General features: G+C 35.0%; 1 protein-coding gene across 3 annotated transcripts in view; it reads left to right on the forward strand.

Annotated features, from left to right (window-relative positions):
• The first annotated feature begins 259 nt into the window (after positions 1–259).
• Positions 260–16,172, forward strand: part of Elk (Eag-like K[+] channel) — a 778,027-nt gene continuing 762,114 nt past the window's right edge. For 2 of the 3 annotated variants that reach the window (XM_069817142.1, XM_069817144.1), the window contains exons 1-2: positions 264–397; positions 1,998–2,256. The gene's annotated coding sequence lies outside the window, so the exon portion shown is untranslated. Of the gene's footprint in view, positions 398–1,997; positions 2,257–16,172 lie in introns of all 3 variants that reach the window. The other variant, XM_069817143.1, reaches the window with a different exon arrangement.

Below are 16,172 nucleotides of genomic sequence, written 5' to 3' on the forward strand. Positions count from 1 at the left end.
AGCTGTCTTGTACAGAGTCACAATTAATAAAACCACAAGTAAGTCCTATAACAAACAATAGATACAAACAAGCTGGTCTTGTATAAGAGATAAACAATCAAACGTAAATGCACCTGTGCGGGGTCCAGCTGTAGGAAGATGCTTGTCCAGGACAGTTCGCTCGCACAGAAGAGAGAGGAGATGGATTTGACCTGCGCATGCTCGACAGGACGCCGCTCGCCCGGGCAAGACGCCGGCCGATGCGCTCAGTTTGGTCTCCGTCGCGAGAGACTGCGGCTTGCTGGGGTCTGTACTAGTCGCGGAAGCAGACGTCGTAAAGTGCGTGTGTACTAAATCTCGTACTGCTACGTACACGATAGAAGCATGTGGTCCAGAGCTTCCTAAAAACTTTGAAAAAGTGATTTTTCATGATAATTCTGCAATAGAAACATCCGGAATTAAAACTCGACCAAAATAAAAAGAGCATTTATTTTCAAAACCAGAAAATATGCTTGCTTAAAACCGATCGAGCTCTTTTTTGTTTTGATAATTTAAGCATTAATAGGGTTTAATTGAATTATTATTAATAACAATTTGTTTTCGTAAATTAAATTTTGTTCTTTAATTTACTTTTAAAATTTTACAAATATTATAAATGTGTCCGTATCATACGTGAAAAATGAAATAGTGTATGCCAAATTAAAAAAAAAAATACATATATATATAATTCGAGAATGTCGTATTAAATATCACAAATTCTGTAATTTTAATTAGTGAAAGAGATGAATGTTCTGAAATATTACAAAGTGAAACTAATTATTTCATCATTAAAATGGTTTGAAGGAAATTGAACTAATTGTCAACTGTAATATTTCACAAAATTTATAAATGAAATTCTTGAAGTCTACCTTAAATATTGAAATGTTTGTCCCAAACTTCGAGAAATATTGCTACATAACTTAAAACGTCAGTATTTATTCATTTGAGATATTCAATTGTTGAAATTAGTCGCAGTTCAGTCATTTCTATTTCCTGCTTATTTTTTTACGAAAATTCTGAAAAAAAAAAAACAGTATTTGCTAGACTCACCAAATCACAGAAAAATAAACAATGCAAAATTAATGTTAACATATATTGAAAATAGAATTAATTAGAATAGTAGTGTATCTAGAATTCCTTACTTATATATTACAAATAATATGGAATGGTCCATGTCAAAAACAGGAAAGTGCAAAAGGGAGGGATCTAGTAAATAAACTTCAATATGAAGGGGGATTAGTTCCTATTTTATTAAATATTGCCTTCTTTTCTATGCTCGAATTTTCTCCGTGCGACGTGAATTATACTTCAGATTTCACTTGGACCTCTCTAGAAAGAAGACATATATCTCCTATCCATCACCCACCCGCACAAATGCTAGATCTTGGCTGAGAACCATTACTTGACAGTTAATAACGTGCCGATAAAAAGCTCAGAATTGTAATAAAGATACATCATATGGATATAAGTGTTGATATTTGAACGAATTTAGGGATAAAAGATTCCGTTAGTTTTGATGGTCAGATTTACAAGTTTACACACTTTAAACTTACAATTTCAAAGTTGTTCAAGTGTTAACCTCTGAGAAATTTCATTAAACTTTCCACACCATATTCATAGTTACGGAAATTTGAACGTGTTTCGAAAACAATTTTTATATCTTTCATTGCCTTGGTAAAGTATAATTTCTATTGTTTTATTACTGGCGAAGTTGAGGGCAACCATCTGTTGAATAAAGCAGCAGCCGCACAATGAGATAGATTTTAACACTTTTCATTCTCTCCGTTCTAATTGACATCAAAATCCATGGAGGCGTATTAGCTATTTAAAATTGTGTCCAGAATGAAAGTGTAAAGAATTTCTTATTTTAAATCAAGATTTAACATATGCTATATAAATAAACTGATTTTTGCTGACTTTTAATAAATAGTATAGTCTATACATATTTTTCCATAACTGAGGCTGATATTTATTCGCAGGATCGTTTAACGTTCTGGTAACAGAAGGTCTTGAAATATCACTTGCCTGGACCCATGTTTCTGGTTTAATTGAGGAAGAGTGATGGTTTAAACTGAACGCTTCTTATAGTTTCCGACAAGATGTTGCAACCGAGATATATTCGTATTTTTTATCAAGTGAACATCAAGTGAGAAGCTTTCCAGGATGATCTACATTAAACTACATGGACTATTTTCTTGCTTCTAGATCACACATCATTTGAAACTTTTACAAGTTAAGGTACGTTGCCTCAGTTTCAATATCTGTACATTTTTACAGTCAACAGATGTTTATATTAAAGAGATGAGACAAACCACGCACACATCCTTTCAATCATTCCTCTTGCTTATGCAATCGAATTCAGAGATTCGGTCACCTATACCAATTAGGCCTAAAGGGGAAAGCGGGTGAAATTTTGGTAATTTCAATAAAACATCGCTTTTTCGTTTTTCTTTTGTGGTGGGAAAGTAATCAGAAATTTCTTATTTGTATGTTGAGCAAGTTTCAGAGTTTTGCGGCGTTTGGAAGCATAAAACTTAGTCTTATTAATTTTTATTACAATTATTACAATCAGGAAATTACAAAAATTCATATTAAATATAATAGAAATAAAAATATATTAAAAACCTATTTGCACATCAAACAAAAATGAACATGTTAAGTATTTAAACAAAAAAAGAAATATAAATCAAATAATTCACCCCCGTATGAGCAAACGCTCGTGATCGGGAGTTCAAAACCGCACTGTAGATAAGAAGAAAAAAGAAGACAAAATAATTAATATAATCAATAAAAAAATATAGATTACAAAAACAAGAGCTTATATGATAAAAACAATCATAATTGAAAGAAATTAAGACTAATATTTATCAATTATCTAACCCTATGTTAAGTTCCCTTAATAATTTCTTTGATTTTCAGTTTAAATTTAATCGTACCGGTACTTATGTTAGCTAAAACAGGGTACTGAGAAATTAATTTGTTGTATAGTTTTAGCCATAGTTGAAGCCATGTTTCATACCATAGTGGTTGAACTTCTGAATTCTGTGAAATAAAAAAAATATGTTTCTTCTCGTATTATAATAGTGCCAATATGTGTTGAAATTATTTTCCTTATTTTTTTTTTAAAGAACGTTAATAATATATATTTATATAGCTGTTCCAATTTGAAAACGTTAAAATCCGAATCAAGACAAATTTTGATTATTCTCTTTTGTGGCTTTCTTTCGGATTTAGAAACACTGCCCCAACCGACAATGCCATAACATAATTTTTTTTATCTTCGTAAATGTCTGTCATTTATATTTATTTACTGAACTGGTTTTGTAACATAATACAGATTGCACTAAGGATAATAAATAAATCTTAAAATATTAATAGGAAGGTAAGAAATAAATATAACATCTATATATAATTTTGTGTAATTTATTACATAAAAATGCATTATGTGTGTCCCATCTAAGGTGTTTGTCAATTAGTATTCCTAGATATTTAACTTCAGTAGAATTGGTTAAACATGGACAGTCACAATTTAGAGAAATTGTACAAGTAGGATTGTGAATTTTAATATTTTGAATATAGTCGAGATGTATGGCATTGTGTGAAGTTGGTGAAAAGGGTACAACCATTAAATAGATGCACTCTTGAATTTGAACTGTATGCAAACTTGACAAGCTGTTTCTCTCACAGTTTTGATGCTATGAACATGACATTTTTACTGCATGTTCTATATACTGTTGTTAACAAAACGCCATAACATTTTTTGACAAACTAAATACTTTCTAAATTAAAAATAAACATATTTAGCGGATTCTAAAAATTAAAATTCTGAAGTTGCATACATTTTAAAAACAATTTCTCTCTATTTATAGATGTAAATTTACATTTCTGGATGCTTAGTTCTCTTATAACCATATCAGATATGTCTTAAAAATATTCATGCATGAATCTTAAATTTTGTAAGACGAGATAGATTAAAAAAATACGATTTTGTTCTAATTTGAATAAATAAAAAACCATTCGCATGATCACAATGAAGCTTACATGTAAGAATATTTTATAAAGGGGATGAAGTTTATAAAATATGAAGTCTATACCTTAAACATAGTAGAAAATAGAAATTTCAACCATCACCCACCCCCCCTCTTAAAATAGATTGTTCTTATGGCAATATATCGCTAATATGTGTAAACTGGCACCAGACTGGTGACATTATGGCTTTGATAATAGCTTTTACATGATCTTTTCTGTGATAATTTTATTCCATATTTCTTCTGTCCCGTCATGGTACCATTGCTCTTTACAGCAGATCTACTTTAAAACCGGCTGAATTAAGAAACGACTTCGTTTGGAACCTTAGGCTTAAAAAAATGTATAACATGTTATCACAGTGAGTATCCGGGCAAGTCCCATTAGATCGCTGTTGCATGTTCAGTTCTGTCTTAAATTCGTTGCTCTCTCTTTAGAGTCTCGTACCACTCTCTCATTTTTGTGCCATGGCATCGTAGTTTAGTAACTCAGAAGTTCAAAATCTTAAATTTAATTAAAAAAAAAAATTTATAATATCATAAATTGATAAATCATGACGCACCTTTAGCGGAACGACCAAAACATTGATTTTTTACTCTGATAACGAGACCTACATTTCAGAAGAATGTAATTTGTGGCATATGGCGTTGAATACTTGCGTTTGCCATTATTTGACAAATTCCGTAATGGGTGCTTGGCCCTTCCAGCGAACTTTGAAACATGTAGTATCTGAGCAATTAATTGACCTGCAAACAGATTAGCACCAAAGTTAATAAATTGATGAGGAACTAAGGAAATAAGTAATGGAACGAAAAAGCATTGAATTAACAAATGAATGAAATAAGTATTAAGCAAATAAATAATCTAATAAAGTAATCAAATGTAAATGAATACCGAAATAAACAATAAAAAAGTAAGTAATGACGTATATGAATTAAATAGGTAATGAAATAAGCTAATAATGGAATTTGGAAATAAATAGTGAAATAAATAATCGAATAAGCAAGTAATTAAATAAATTATTGAATAAGTAGGTAATGAAGAATGTGAATACGTATGTGAAGTAATCGAATAAGTAAATTATCAAATGAAAACGAATAAATAGTCGAATAAGCTAGTACATAAATAATAGAAGAAGCAAGTAATCAAATAAAAATGAATAAATAAGTGAATGAGCAAGTAATGAAATAAAAGTCGAATACACAAGTAATATAATAAGCAAGTAATCAATTAAAAGTCCAAAAATAAGTCTTCGAATAAGGAAGTCGAATATGTAAGTAATCGAATAAGCAAGTAATGAAATAAAAGTAGAATAAGTAATTAAATAAGCAAGTAAGAAAATGTAATAAACAGAATAAACAAATAAAAATAGAATAAATAATCGAATACGCAAGTAATGAAATAAAAATAGAATGAATAATAGGACAGGTAAGTAATAAAAATATGGAAAAAATAAATACTCGAATAAGCAATTATGAATAATGAAAGAAATACTGGAATAAGGTAGTTGTGAAATGAAAATGGAATGCGCAAGTAATTACATAAAACTGGAACAAAGCAGTAATTAAATAAAAATAGAATAACCAACTAATTAAATACAAATTGAATAACAAAGTAATTAAATAAAAATGGAATAAGCTAATAATGAAATAAAAATAGAATAAACGAATAATCAAATAAAAATTAATAAGCAAGTTATTAAATACCAAGTAATCAAAGGAATATAGAATAAATAAATAATCGAGTAAGCAAGTAATCGAGTAAAAATAGATTAAGTAATTGTATAAGAAAGTATCAGTGTGATAGAATTACAAGTAACAAAGTATATGAAAATTTAGATAATTAGTGGAATAAACAAGAATCATATATATACATATATTTATTAAGAATAATCAAATAAAAATCGAGTAAATAAATCATAGAGTAAGCATGTAATAAAACAAATGGTACAATAAACAAATAATCGAATCATTAATAAAGTCGAATAAACAAGTAATGAAATTAATGATTGAGAAATCAAATAAATGAATTGATAATGGAATAAATAAATAAATAAATAAATAAGTTTATAACTCAGCAAATAAAGTGATGTATAAATAAATAGTAAATGAGTAAGTGAATATGTAAATGAGCGAGTGAGTAAATGATCAAATGAGAAAATAAAAAAAAGGAAGGTATTAAAATTAAAGAATAATTAAATAATATGTATATGCAGAGCTTGACATGGCTCTATGAATTTTATCCACAGCTCTATTTTGAGCTACTGAAAGTAAACTGACACGTTGATTTTATGAAAGGCCAAATTTCCTTGTAAAAGTCTCGAGACATGAAACAAATACTGTGTTATGTACAAGATCCGGATAATTAAGGAGAACTGTTTAAAGAATCGAAACTGCTTCGTTTCGTCGTAGATAATGCACCAGCTTATGTAGTAAACGAATAGAATATTGTGACGTCTTTAATGCTTCTGAAGTATTTAACGAGGACTAGAATTTTTCTTCAAAGACAGAGACAGAATTGCGACCTTGATAAATATATAAAAAACAATCCTTAAGTCTGGCGTTTAACAGGCAGGCAGGCAGGCAGGCACTCAACATCTTGCAACACGTGCCTCTTTGTTGTGAGTGCAGTACTGAAAACGAAAACAGTTAAAAGCGGCAGAAACGGGTCATTCTGGCTTCTGGACCAAATCAGACTTCCATTAGGTGCTCGTAAATCGAAGTGTGTTGACAGTGTTAATAGTGGCGAACTGGAAGGATTTATTAAGTTCGTAAAAAGTTCCGCCGCGATGGATCGATACTAGTGCGTCTGACTTCAAAATATACAATGAGACAGTATTATTGAGCGTACGAATATTGAAAATACCCACAAACTGCGCACATAGATACATTTCTACATCATACAGTCGCTTCTGTGGCTGAAGTTGTAGCGCTCTGACCTTACATCCAGGTGGCCCGGGTTCGACTCCAGTCAGATCGTGGTGGAATTTGTGGTGGACAAAAGAGATGTTGCAGACTGTTTTTCTCGGGATACTCCAGCGTCCTTCCTTCGTTCCACACATACTCTCCACTTCTCTATCATTTTATTTATCGTCTCTAAATTGCTTATCATTTTCATATATATTATTATTTTAATGTACTTCGGTACATTAAAATAATAATATATATGATATGCGTAAATCGCTTCGTGATTTAAGACGGCGCTTATTCCGTCGGATCCCGGCCAACTAGTCACTCATAACGAGTGCACCTCAGCACATGTGTGGACTTCGGTCCTATGCTCATAGACATCTATGACGTAGTGCAGAGGGCGGCCACTAGAGGGAACCCAAGAGTTGGAGCTTAATCTGAGACAATTCTGTCCGGCGCCGGGGTAGTATCCGGTGTGGCTTAGTGGATAAAGCATCAGCACGTAGAGCTGAAAACCCGGGTTCAAATCCCGGCGCCGGAGAGAATTTTTCTCCGTTCCATTACTCTTTCATCATATGATGACGCAGAATATCTGCATGGAAATATCATATGTACTTCGGTACATTAAAATAATATATATGATATGCGTAAATCACTTCGTGATTTAAGACGGCGCTTATTCCGTCGGATCCCGGCCAACTAGTCACTCATAACGAGTGCATCTCAGCACATGTGTGGACTTCGGTCCTATGTTCGTAGACATCTATGACGTATTGCAGAGGGCGGCCACTAGAGGGAACCCAAGAGTTGGAGCTTAATCTGAGACAATTCTGTCCGGCGCCGGGGTAGTATCCGGTGTGGCTTAGTGGATAAAGCATCAGCACGTAGAGCTGAAAACCCGGGTTCAAATCCCGGCGCCGGAGAGAATTTTTCTCCGTTCCATTACTCTTTCATCTTATCATTTTCAATTTATAGCTTTTGTATTAATTTTTTCTATTAAAATTTTAATTGGAACATGTGAGAAATAGTTCACAGAATTGCATAATATAAATATAATGGAGAAGAAAATATATAATATGAATCGTCTTAAGATTATTATTTGTGGAACAGAAAAATATTTGAATTTATTTAGGAGAAGCTGTGAGTAAATGGAAACTGGACGCCCTCAAAGGAATTCAATTTGGGAAAAGATTTTATTTAAATATTTTAATATGCAGACGAATTATTCAAGAGAATGAAAATAACTTACGAAAAACATTGGTTTATCTTTGAAATATTTTATAGTGAGAATCATGTAAGTGTAGTTCCTAAAAGTCTAATTGGCCGTTTCTTCAGAATTGCCAACTAATACCAAATATGACCAAATAGGGTAAAATCAAAATGCTACGTACTGAAATAATAATAATAATAATAATAATAATAATAATAATAATAATAAAATAATAATAATAATATAATAATAATAATAATAATAATAATAATAATTATGATGATGATGATAGTTTTAATAGTAGCAACAATAATAATGATATAGTATTAACAATAACAATGTCTTCTTCTTTACCACATCTCATCTTTATGTTGCGAGGTGTTTCCTAAATGGTTCAATAATTTATTTATGAAATAATATATGTTCCTCCTAAACGTTTCGCATATTATGTTGGTAATTAGGATTATTATGATGTAATAGTTTAACATCTACTTTGAGGAATTAGTGAAAAATTATTTTCAGAACATGGGAGGAACGATATTAGGAGGAAGAAGAATAAAGTGCGTAAGATTTGCTGATGATGGTAATAATAATAATAATAATAATAATAATAATAATAATAATAATAATAATAGTTTTAATTTTATTTTCCCTGGCAGAGTTAAGGCCATCAGGCTCAAATCACATACAGAAAAATACATATGATATGGCCTTGTTAGCAGAAAAGGAAATGATACTAAGGGATATGGAGCTAAATGACAGCTGTGAGCAGTTTGGGATGAAGATAAATGTATATAAGACGAAGACCATGGTTATAGGAAGAAAAATAAAGAAAATAAACTTGCGAATTCTAAATGAGGTAGTAGAGAAAGTGGACAGCTTCAAATACTTGAGGTGTACTATGAGAAATAAGAAGAGCTGCTGCCGGAAGTCAAGCTTTTAATAGAAAAAAGAAACATCTACTGCGAGTCGCTGGGAAGTGCTTTGTATGGAATGTTGCATTGTATGGGACAGAAAGATGGACATTACGACGAAGTTAAGAGAAGCGAATAGAAACATTTGAAATATGTGGATATGGAGAAGAATGGAACGTGTGAAATAGACAGAATAAGAAATGAAGTTGTGTTGGAAAGAGTGGCAGAAGAAAGAATGATGTTGAAACTGTTCAGGAAAAGGAAAAGGAATTGGTTGGGTCACTGGGTGAGAAGAAACTGCCTACTGATGGATGCACAGAAAGTAATGGTGAACGGGAGAAGAGTTCGTGGCAAAAGAAGATATCAGATGGTACAGCGCATGCATTATTTCCAGACACTCCCCCACTCTTCCAACACAGCTGCGCACGAGATCGGATGAGTCTACTTACGAATTATAGGGGAATGGGTTTGTCTTTGCCTTGAAGTCTGTAGAAACACGCCCGACCTTCCCTTCCATTCCTACTCCCTTCACAGAAACGTTGTTTCCGTACTGCACATCGCGAATGTTTTGACAAAATTCATGAGTTGTAGATGACATTAAGGTATATAGATAATACCAGGAGACAAAGAGGAAGGCAGAAAACAGGAAATATTGGAGAATGCTGTGCAAATCAAGCTTTCAGGTACAACTCCCTGTAAAGTTGATTTGAATAATTTCGAGGGAAAAATTGTTCGGGGGTCGGGTATCGAACCCGGGACCTTTGGTTAAACCCTAGATCATATTTATCCAGATAGCTCGGCCTTACAGGCTTTGACGGTAACCAACTTTTTTCAGGTTTATTATGCTGCCATCTAGTTGTTACATAAGGAGTCACGTCATAATTCCCATTTGAATTGCATTAGCGACTGTACTGCCATCTCGCGTTCGTTTACTGCGGACGGATGGCGATCCTGGTAGTTGTTTTCTTCAACGTGCTGACGATTTTAACATAGGGATGAACTGTCTGTTACATATTATGTGATCTAGGGTTAAACGTACCAACGCTCTACCAACTGAGCTACCCGGGAACTCTACCAGACACCGATCCAACTTTTTCATCTATATCCACTGACCTCAAAGTGGGCTGACAACCGTCAAGCAACCAACATTGAGTGCACACTAACTCTGTGTGACTTAAATTGTGGTTTTCTGTTAATGAACGTGTATTATGCAAATCAAGCTTTCAGGTGTAACTCCCTGGAGAATGCTGTGTTTGCAGTGAAAGACCTTCTCTTGAGCAGAACACTGAACGAATAAATGAATGAATATCACTGAATTAAAAAATTATAAATTACAAAAATAACTGGTTAAACGATATTCAAAGAATGAATGAAAATAGAATCCTAAAGAAGGCTCTCAGTTATCAGCCAAAGGGACAAAGAAGTCTGAAGAGATGGCTGGATGAGACTAGAACAGGCTACTAGCCTAATCTCTATCAGATGATGATGATGATGATATGTAAAATAGAGTGGAGTGATGTGGGTAGTACGAATTTCCGATGCTGATCTAGGTTTTAAGGCAGTGGTCGTCAGCACTCGCTGAAATGTGCAAAGGGTAAGCGGAGCCGTTCCGTGTGCCCCGTCGTGCAGCAGGAAGAGGTGGAGAGCATACCCGCTTGCAGCTGTGAGTGCACCATAGTGCACTGTATTCTCCGCGGGTAACAGACGCTAACCCCAGAATGGATGGTCTGCCGTTCAGCATCGGATACACAAATATCATCCGTCGGACTGAGACAATCATCGCATAATAGAGCTTAATGGGCCTGAAACGGCCAAAGTGCAAGGATCCACCCGGGTCCAGCCTTCTTGAAGTAAGTAAGTCGTATTTGGATGACAGCATGGCATCCCTGACGCCGGGCCTCGAACATATGGCGATTGAGAAATTCTCTCTCTCCCCTAACCCGCTCACTGAAGTCCTCAGTGATGTAGACGTCACTCCCACGTAGGTATTTTGCGTCTTGCAAAATAGTAACTTTTAATTTATAATTTGCGAGTTTGCAAAGTATCGGACGCCTCCTGTTCCAAGATCGCCCCACTCTGTGCGCCCTCTCAATGTCCCACTCCCGGAGTTCGATACCCAGTTGGGCCACTACCCGTCGCACCATGTCTTCTGACAGTAAGTAAGTCAGTCAGTCTATAGTAGGCTGACAAATATAAAAAGTCGTTACTAAATGTAAGATTCGATTCAATTCAGTTCAATTTGATTACTCTTCAAATATTCGCCGTTGTTTCGTAGTACAGCATTTCAAATTAAGATTTCGCATGTTACAGTTAATATGACAACTGATATTTTTAGTTCTATCTGGTCTGAAGGTCCCGCGCCGTGGCGTAGTGGTCTAAGGCATCCTGCCTAGGACTCGCGTTACGGAATGCGCGCTGGTTCGAGTCCTCATGGGGGAAGAAATTTTCTCATGAAATTTCGGCCAGTGTATGGGACCGGTGCCCACCCAGCATCGCGATGCACTTGGGAAGCTACGATAGGTAGCGAAATCCGGTTGCGAAAGCCAGCTATAACGGCTGGGGGGATCAGCGTGCTAACCACACGATACCTCCATTCTGGTTGGATGATCGTCCACCTCTGCTTCGGCATGTGGCCGTGAGGCCAGCAGCCGGCTGGTCGGTCTAAGCCCTTCACGGGCTGTAGTGCCACGGATTATTATTATTATTATTATTATTATTATTATTATTATTATTATTATTATTATTATTATCTGCTCTGAAGATGCCATTTTTTCGTAGTTTGATGTAACGATTCGATAAGAACTCGTTAAAAGTACGCTTGTCAGGCATTCTTGGTTCGGGTCTGTAACTCTCTCCTACAACATGGTACGTGCACACGTACCACGACACGGATAGAGAAAGTTAGAGGTTTTGCATTTTGGACTATGGCATTGAGCCAGTGCGCTTTTTACCACATCTCTGATACATATATTGCAAGAGGCTGAGTCATTCTGCAATTTAGAGAATCCTCTGGTCGGGTCGAGCATACGAACATTAATTCTGTACCAAGTGACTTGCTACTACCGCGGGCGATTGTAAAGTACTTGATTAATGCAGAATTTCATCTTGATTGGTAGTTTACATGTGTTTACTTAGTTCAAAGTGACGCTGCTGATTATCGGCTTTAATTTCGTATCGGTATTAATTCCACCATTTTCACCTATTTAATTAAATGTCGTTACACAAATCTGTGTAATGAAAGCGTTTAGTAATCTACATGCATGGATCGAAGTAGATCCCTAGAGATGAAGCGCGTTCATTAAATGCTACGTAACAGCAGTTGTGTACAGTTGATTATTTATAAATTGCAAGGAAACTCTAACTGGTAGTCATAAATATTTTGTCGCAAATGTTTACATTACGTAAACAAATTGAAGTGACTTATGAAAAAGTTTATTATTGCATAGGTTCCATGTGGTAGCATTTCCAGCTTGAAATTCAGTGACATTGAGTGCAGTTCTTTGTTAAAAAGTGACTGTCCGTCAATCATATGGAATAGATTTTTGTTTTTGTCTTGTGTGTGACGTGTTGTCTTTAAAAAATGCCCTCAAGCAATGTCAACTAAATGATAACAGAATCCCACTACTTCTATTTACTGTATACGGACTGAACTGTAAATAATGTCATTAATTACAGAAGGTTATGTTTTTAGATATTTGAAACAAAAAGGTTTAATACAGTTTTGCTCGTTCCTGCTTCTGTTTCTTTCAGATAGAAATTGTTTTAGCCTACATGAAACATTTCATAGCGCGTTTTGAGAAATACATTGATTTAATTCCTAATACTTACTTACTTACTGGCTTTTAAGGAACCCGAAGGTTCATTGCCGCCCTCACATAAGCCCGCCATTAGTCCCTATCCTGAGCAAGATTAATCCATTCTCTATCATCATATCCCACCTCCCTCAAATCAATTTTAATATTATCTTCCCATCTACGTTTCGGCCTCCCTAAAGGTCTTTTTCCCTCCGGTCTCCCAACTAACACTCTATATGCATTTCTGGATTCTTCCATACGTGCTACATGCCCTGCCCATCTCATACGTCTGGATTTAATGTTCCTAATTATGTCAGGTGAAGAATACATTGCGTGCAGTTCTGTGTTATGTAACTTTCTCCATTCTCTTGTAACGTCTTTCTTCTTAGCCCCAAATATTTTCCTAAGCACCTTATTCTCAAACACCCTTAACCTATGTTCCTCTCTCAAAGTGAGAGTCCACGTTTCACAACCATAATAATTAATTTAATTCCTAATATGTTAAGATAATTTAAGAAATTAGTGCATTATGATAAACAACTGAAATAATTTCAGTTTGTCCCTTAAATATTCAGAAATTTGATCCGAACAAATAAACATTTCAAAATTCCTTTTCAGAACGAAAAGTTACATTTCTTCGGATCAATATTCTGCACATTTAAATGAGAATATCAAATTCTTTCAATCATTTATTATCATAATACACTGCTCTTGACTGAGCATATTTGGAATTGAATCTGACTTTTCCAAAACATGCTCTGAAATGTTTCATATAAAACAATTTTTATCTCGGAAAGGAAGCAAAAAGAAGCAAAATTGTACTAAACGTTTTTGTTTGAAATACCTCAAAGAATAACCTCCTGAAATTAGTGACGTCACTTACGGTTCACTCTGTATATTGGTTATTCAGAAACCAAATGGACGAAAGAGTCCAGCCGGGGAAGGATGACAGACGTTTTAAAAGTGGCATGTCGCTAGCCAAAAATCTTTTCGAAGTGTCAGTTTTCTACGAGAAGACCCGAATTCAAGTGTCTGGGAGTATTAAGTGGAATATGCAGCAGATTTTGTTGAGGTGCTCTTTTTCCCATGCATTTACTTCATCTTGTCTTCTATAATTCAGTTACCTTGTCACTTTTTCAGGAGAGAACAAAAAACCATTGAATTCTGTTACGAAAGTTTAATACATTTCCATTGTTCAGAAATCATACAATTCTTCAGGATTTTTTTTTTCATACTAAAATTATTTTCGGTAGTTAAGACTTGTCACATAGGATCTACTGAAAATTTTATTTAAATTTAAAGGTTCTCATTGCAAAATATCGCGCATTTATCTATGACCATTCATATTGATATAGAATTAGATTAGTGTCTTTTTCCACAATGTGTGTACAAAAGAAACCTAGTTGTCTATTCCTCTGAAAAATAAGTCGCATAACTCGTCGTTCGGTCGACTACTACTCGACATTCCGGTGCCAGAGAGAATTTTTCTCTGTTCCACTGTTCCATCATATAATGAAGCAGAATTTCTGCATGGAAATATCATATGTACTTCAGTCATCGTAATAATATATGATATGCGAAAAATAATCACTTAGTGATTCAAGACGGCGCTTATTCCGTCGGATCGCGGCCGCTTACTCACTCATATCGAGTGCACCTCTGTAAAAGTGTGGACATTGTGCCACTGTCATACATCTATGACGCAGTGCATGAGGGTAGGCCACTAGAGGGAACCCAAAAGGTGGAACTTAAACTGAGAGGATTCAATCCGCCATCGGGGTGGGAATCCGGCGTGGCTTAGTGGATAGAGCGTTAGCACGTAGAGCTGAAAACCCGGGTTCAAGTCCCAGTGCCGGAGAGAATTTTTCTCTGTTCCGCTCTTCCATCATCATATAATGACGCAGAATTTCTGCACGGAAATATCATATGTACTTCGGTACATTGTAATAATATACGACTACTCTTAGGTTTAGAAGGATTTACCCAATAGTGGAACGAATATAATTTACTTAAAATAGCAGAAATGAAAATTTCCTAGAACTGTCACAGTTGCACTTTAAAATAACAAATTCAGGATTCATTCATTTCCCTCATTTAGTGTTCTGCCCTCACTGCAAACCCAGCTTTCTCCAATCTTTCCTATTTTCTGCCTTCCTCTTCGTTTCCTCATATCTATACATCTTAATGTCGTCTAAGATCTGATTTCTTCTATCCCGAACTCTTCTCCCGTTCACCATTCCTTCCAGTGCATCCTTCAGTAGGCAGTACCTGAGCCAGGACACTATAGGTACTATTCATAGACATTTCGCAGCACGCGCTACGAGCGTACTAAGCTAGCCCCGGCTATCCACTGGTTACTAGTACAGAATTCAAATCATATCCTATCGCTAACACTGGTTTATGAATACGAAAAACTCTGATCCACCGGAAACCCGCAGTAAAAATGTCTATGAATACGGCCCTATTTGTTTTGAAATACACCACTCTCTCCTTCACTTTTGAGATGGATGAACAATCTTGAAGTCTATGACTACATTTTATGGGCGATGTTTATTATTTTTTTAGTTTGAACAAAACTTTTTCCTTTATTTCTTTCGCCACCCTCAGATTCACTCGAGAATCGATGTCACTATTTTCATCCATGTCTAACCATTTTCCTTTATTTGTCTGCCACCCTCAGATTCAGTCACAGGGGAGTCGAACTCGCTATTTTCATCCATATCTAGCCCATGCTTGTGAAAGACTGGCTTATTCTGTACACTTGCGACAGACGTAGAGAGATGATTCAGAGAAATCATTTCTCTACGTCTGTCACAATTTCTTACTTTTCTACACAAGTGCATGGAAAATACAAAATTATGCCGCCGATAAAATGAACAATACATCATGAAATATGATTAGAGCAGTTCTGTTTCGCACTGTATTGCTTGATAAGCAATTTGATATGTGACTGATGAGATCATGCTTACAATGGATGTATGATACGTGATCTACTAATGATATGTTATCCACAAACCTACTATATTATTTGTTGTTCACGTTAGTACAAGGAAAACTTGAAATTATTGCACGAGATGAACATATGTGGAGCATATGTGCTGTATGGAGTTATGAAAAATCGCTCGTGATTCACTTTTTGTTGACACGCCAAATAGGGATAAATGCGAACTTCTACTTTACAGTCTGATTAGAAATATACCGATCCTAGATATTCATTCATAATGTTATGCCCAAGGGCAGGTCTTTCACTGCAAACCCAGCACTCACTAGTCTTTTCTGTTTTCTGCCTTTCTCTTAGTCT

Source organism: Periplaneta americana, chromosome 17 (genome assembly GCF_040183065.1).
Source record: "Periplaneta americana isolate PAMFEO1 chromosome 17, P.americana_PAMFEO1_priV1, whole genome shotgun sequence".
Taxonomy (NCBI): domain Eukaryota; kingdom Metazoa; phylum Arthropoda; class Insecta; order Blattodea; family Blattidae; genus Periplaneta; species Periplaneta americana.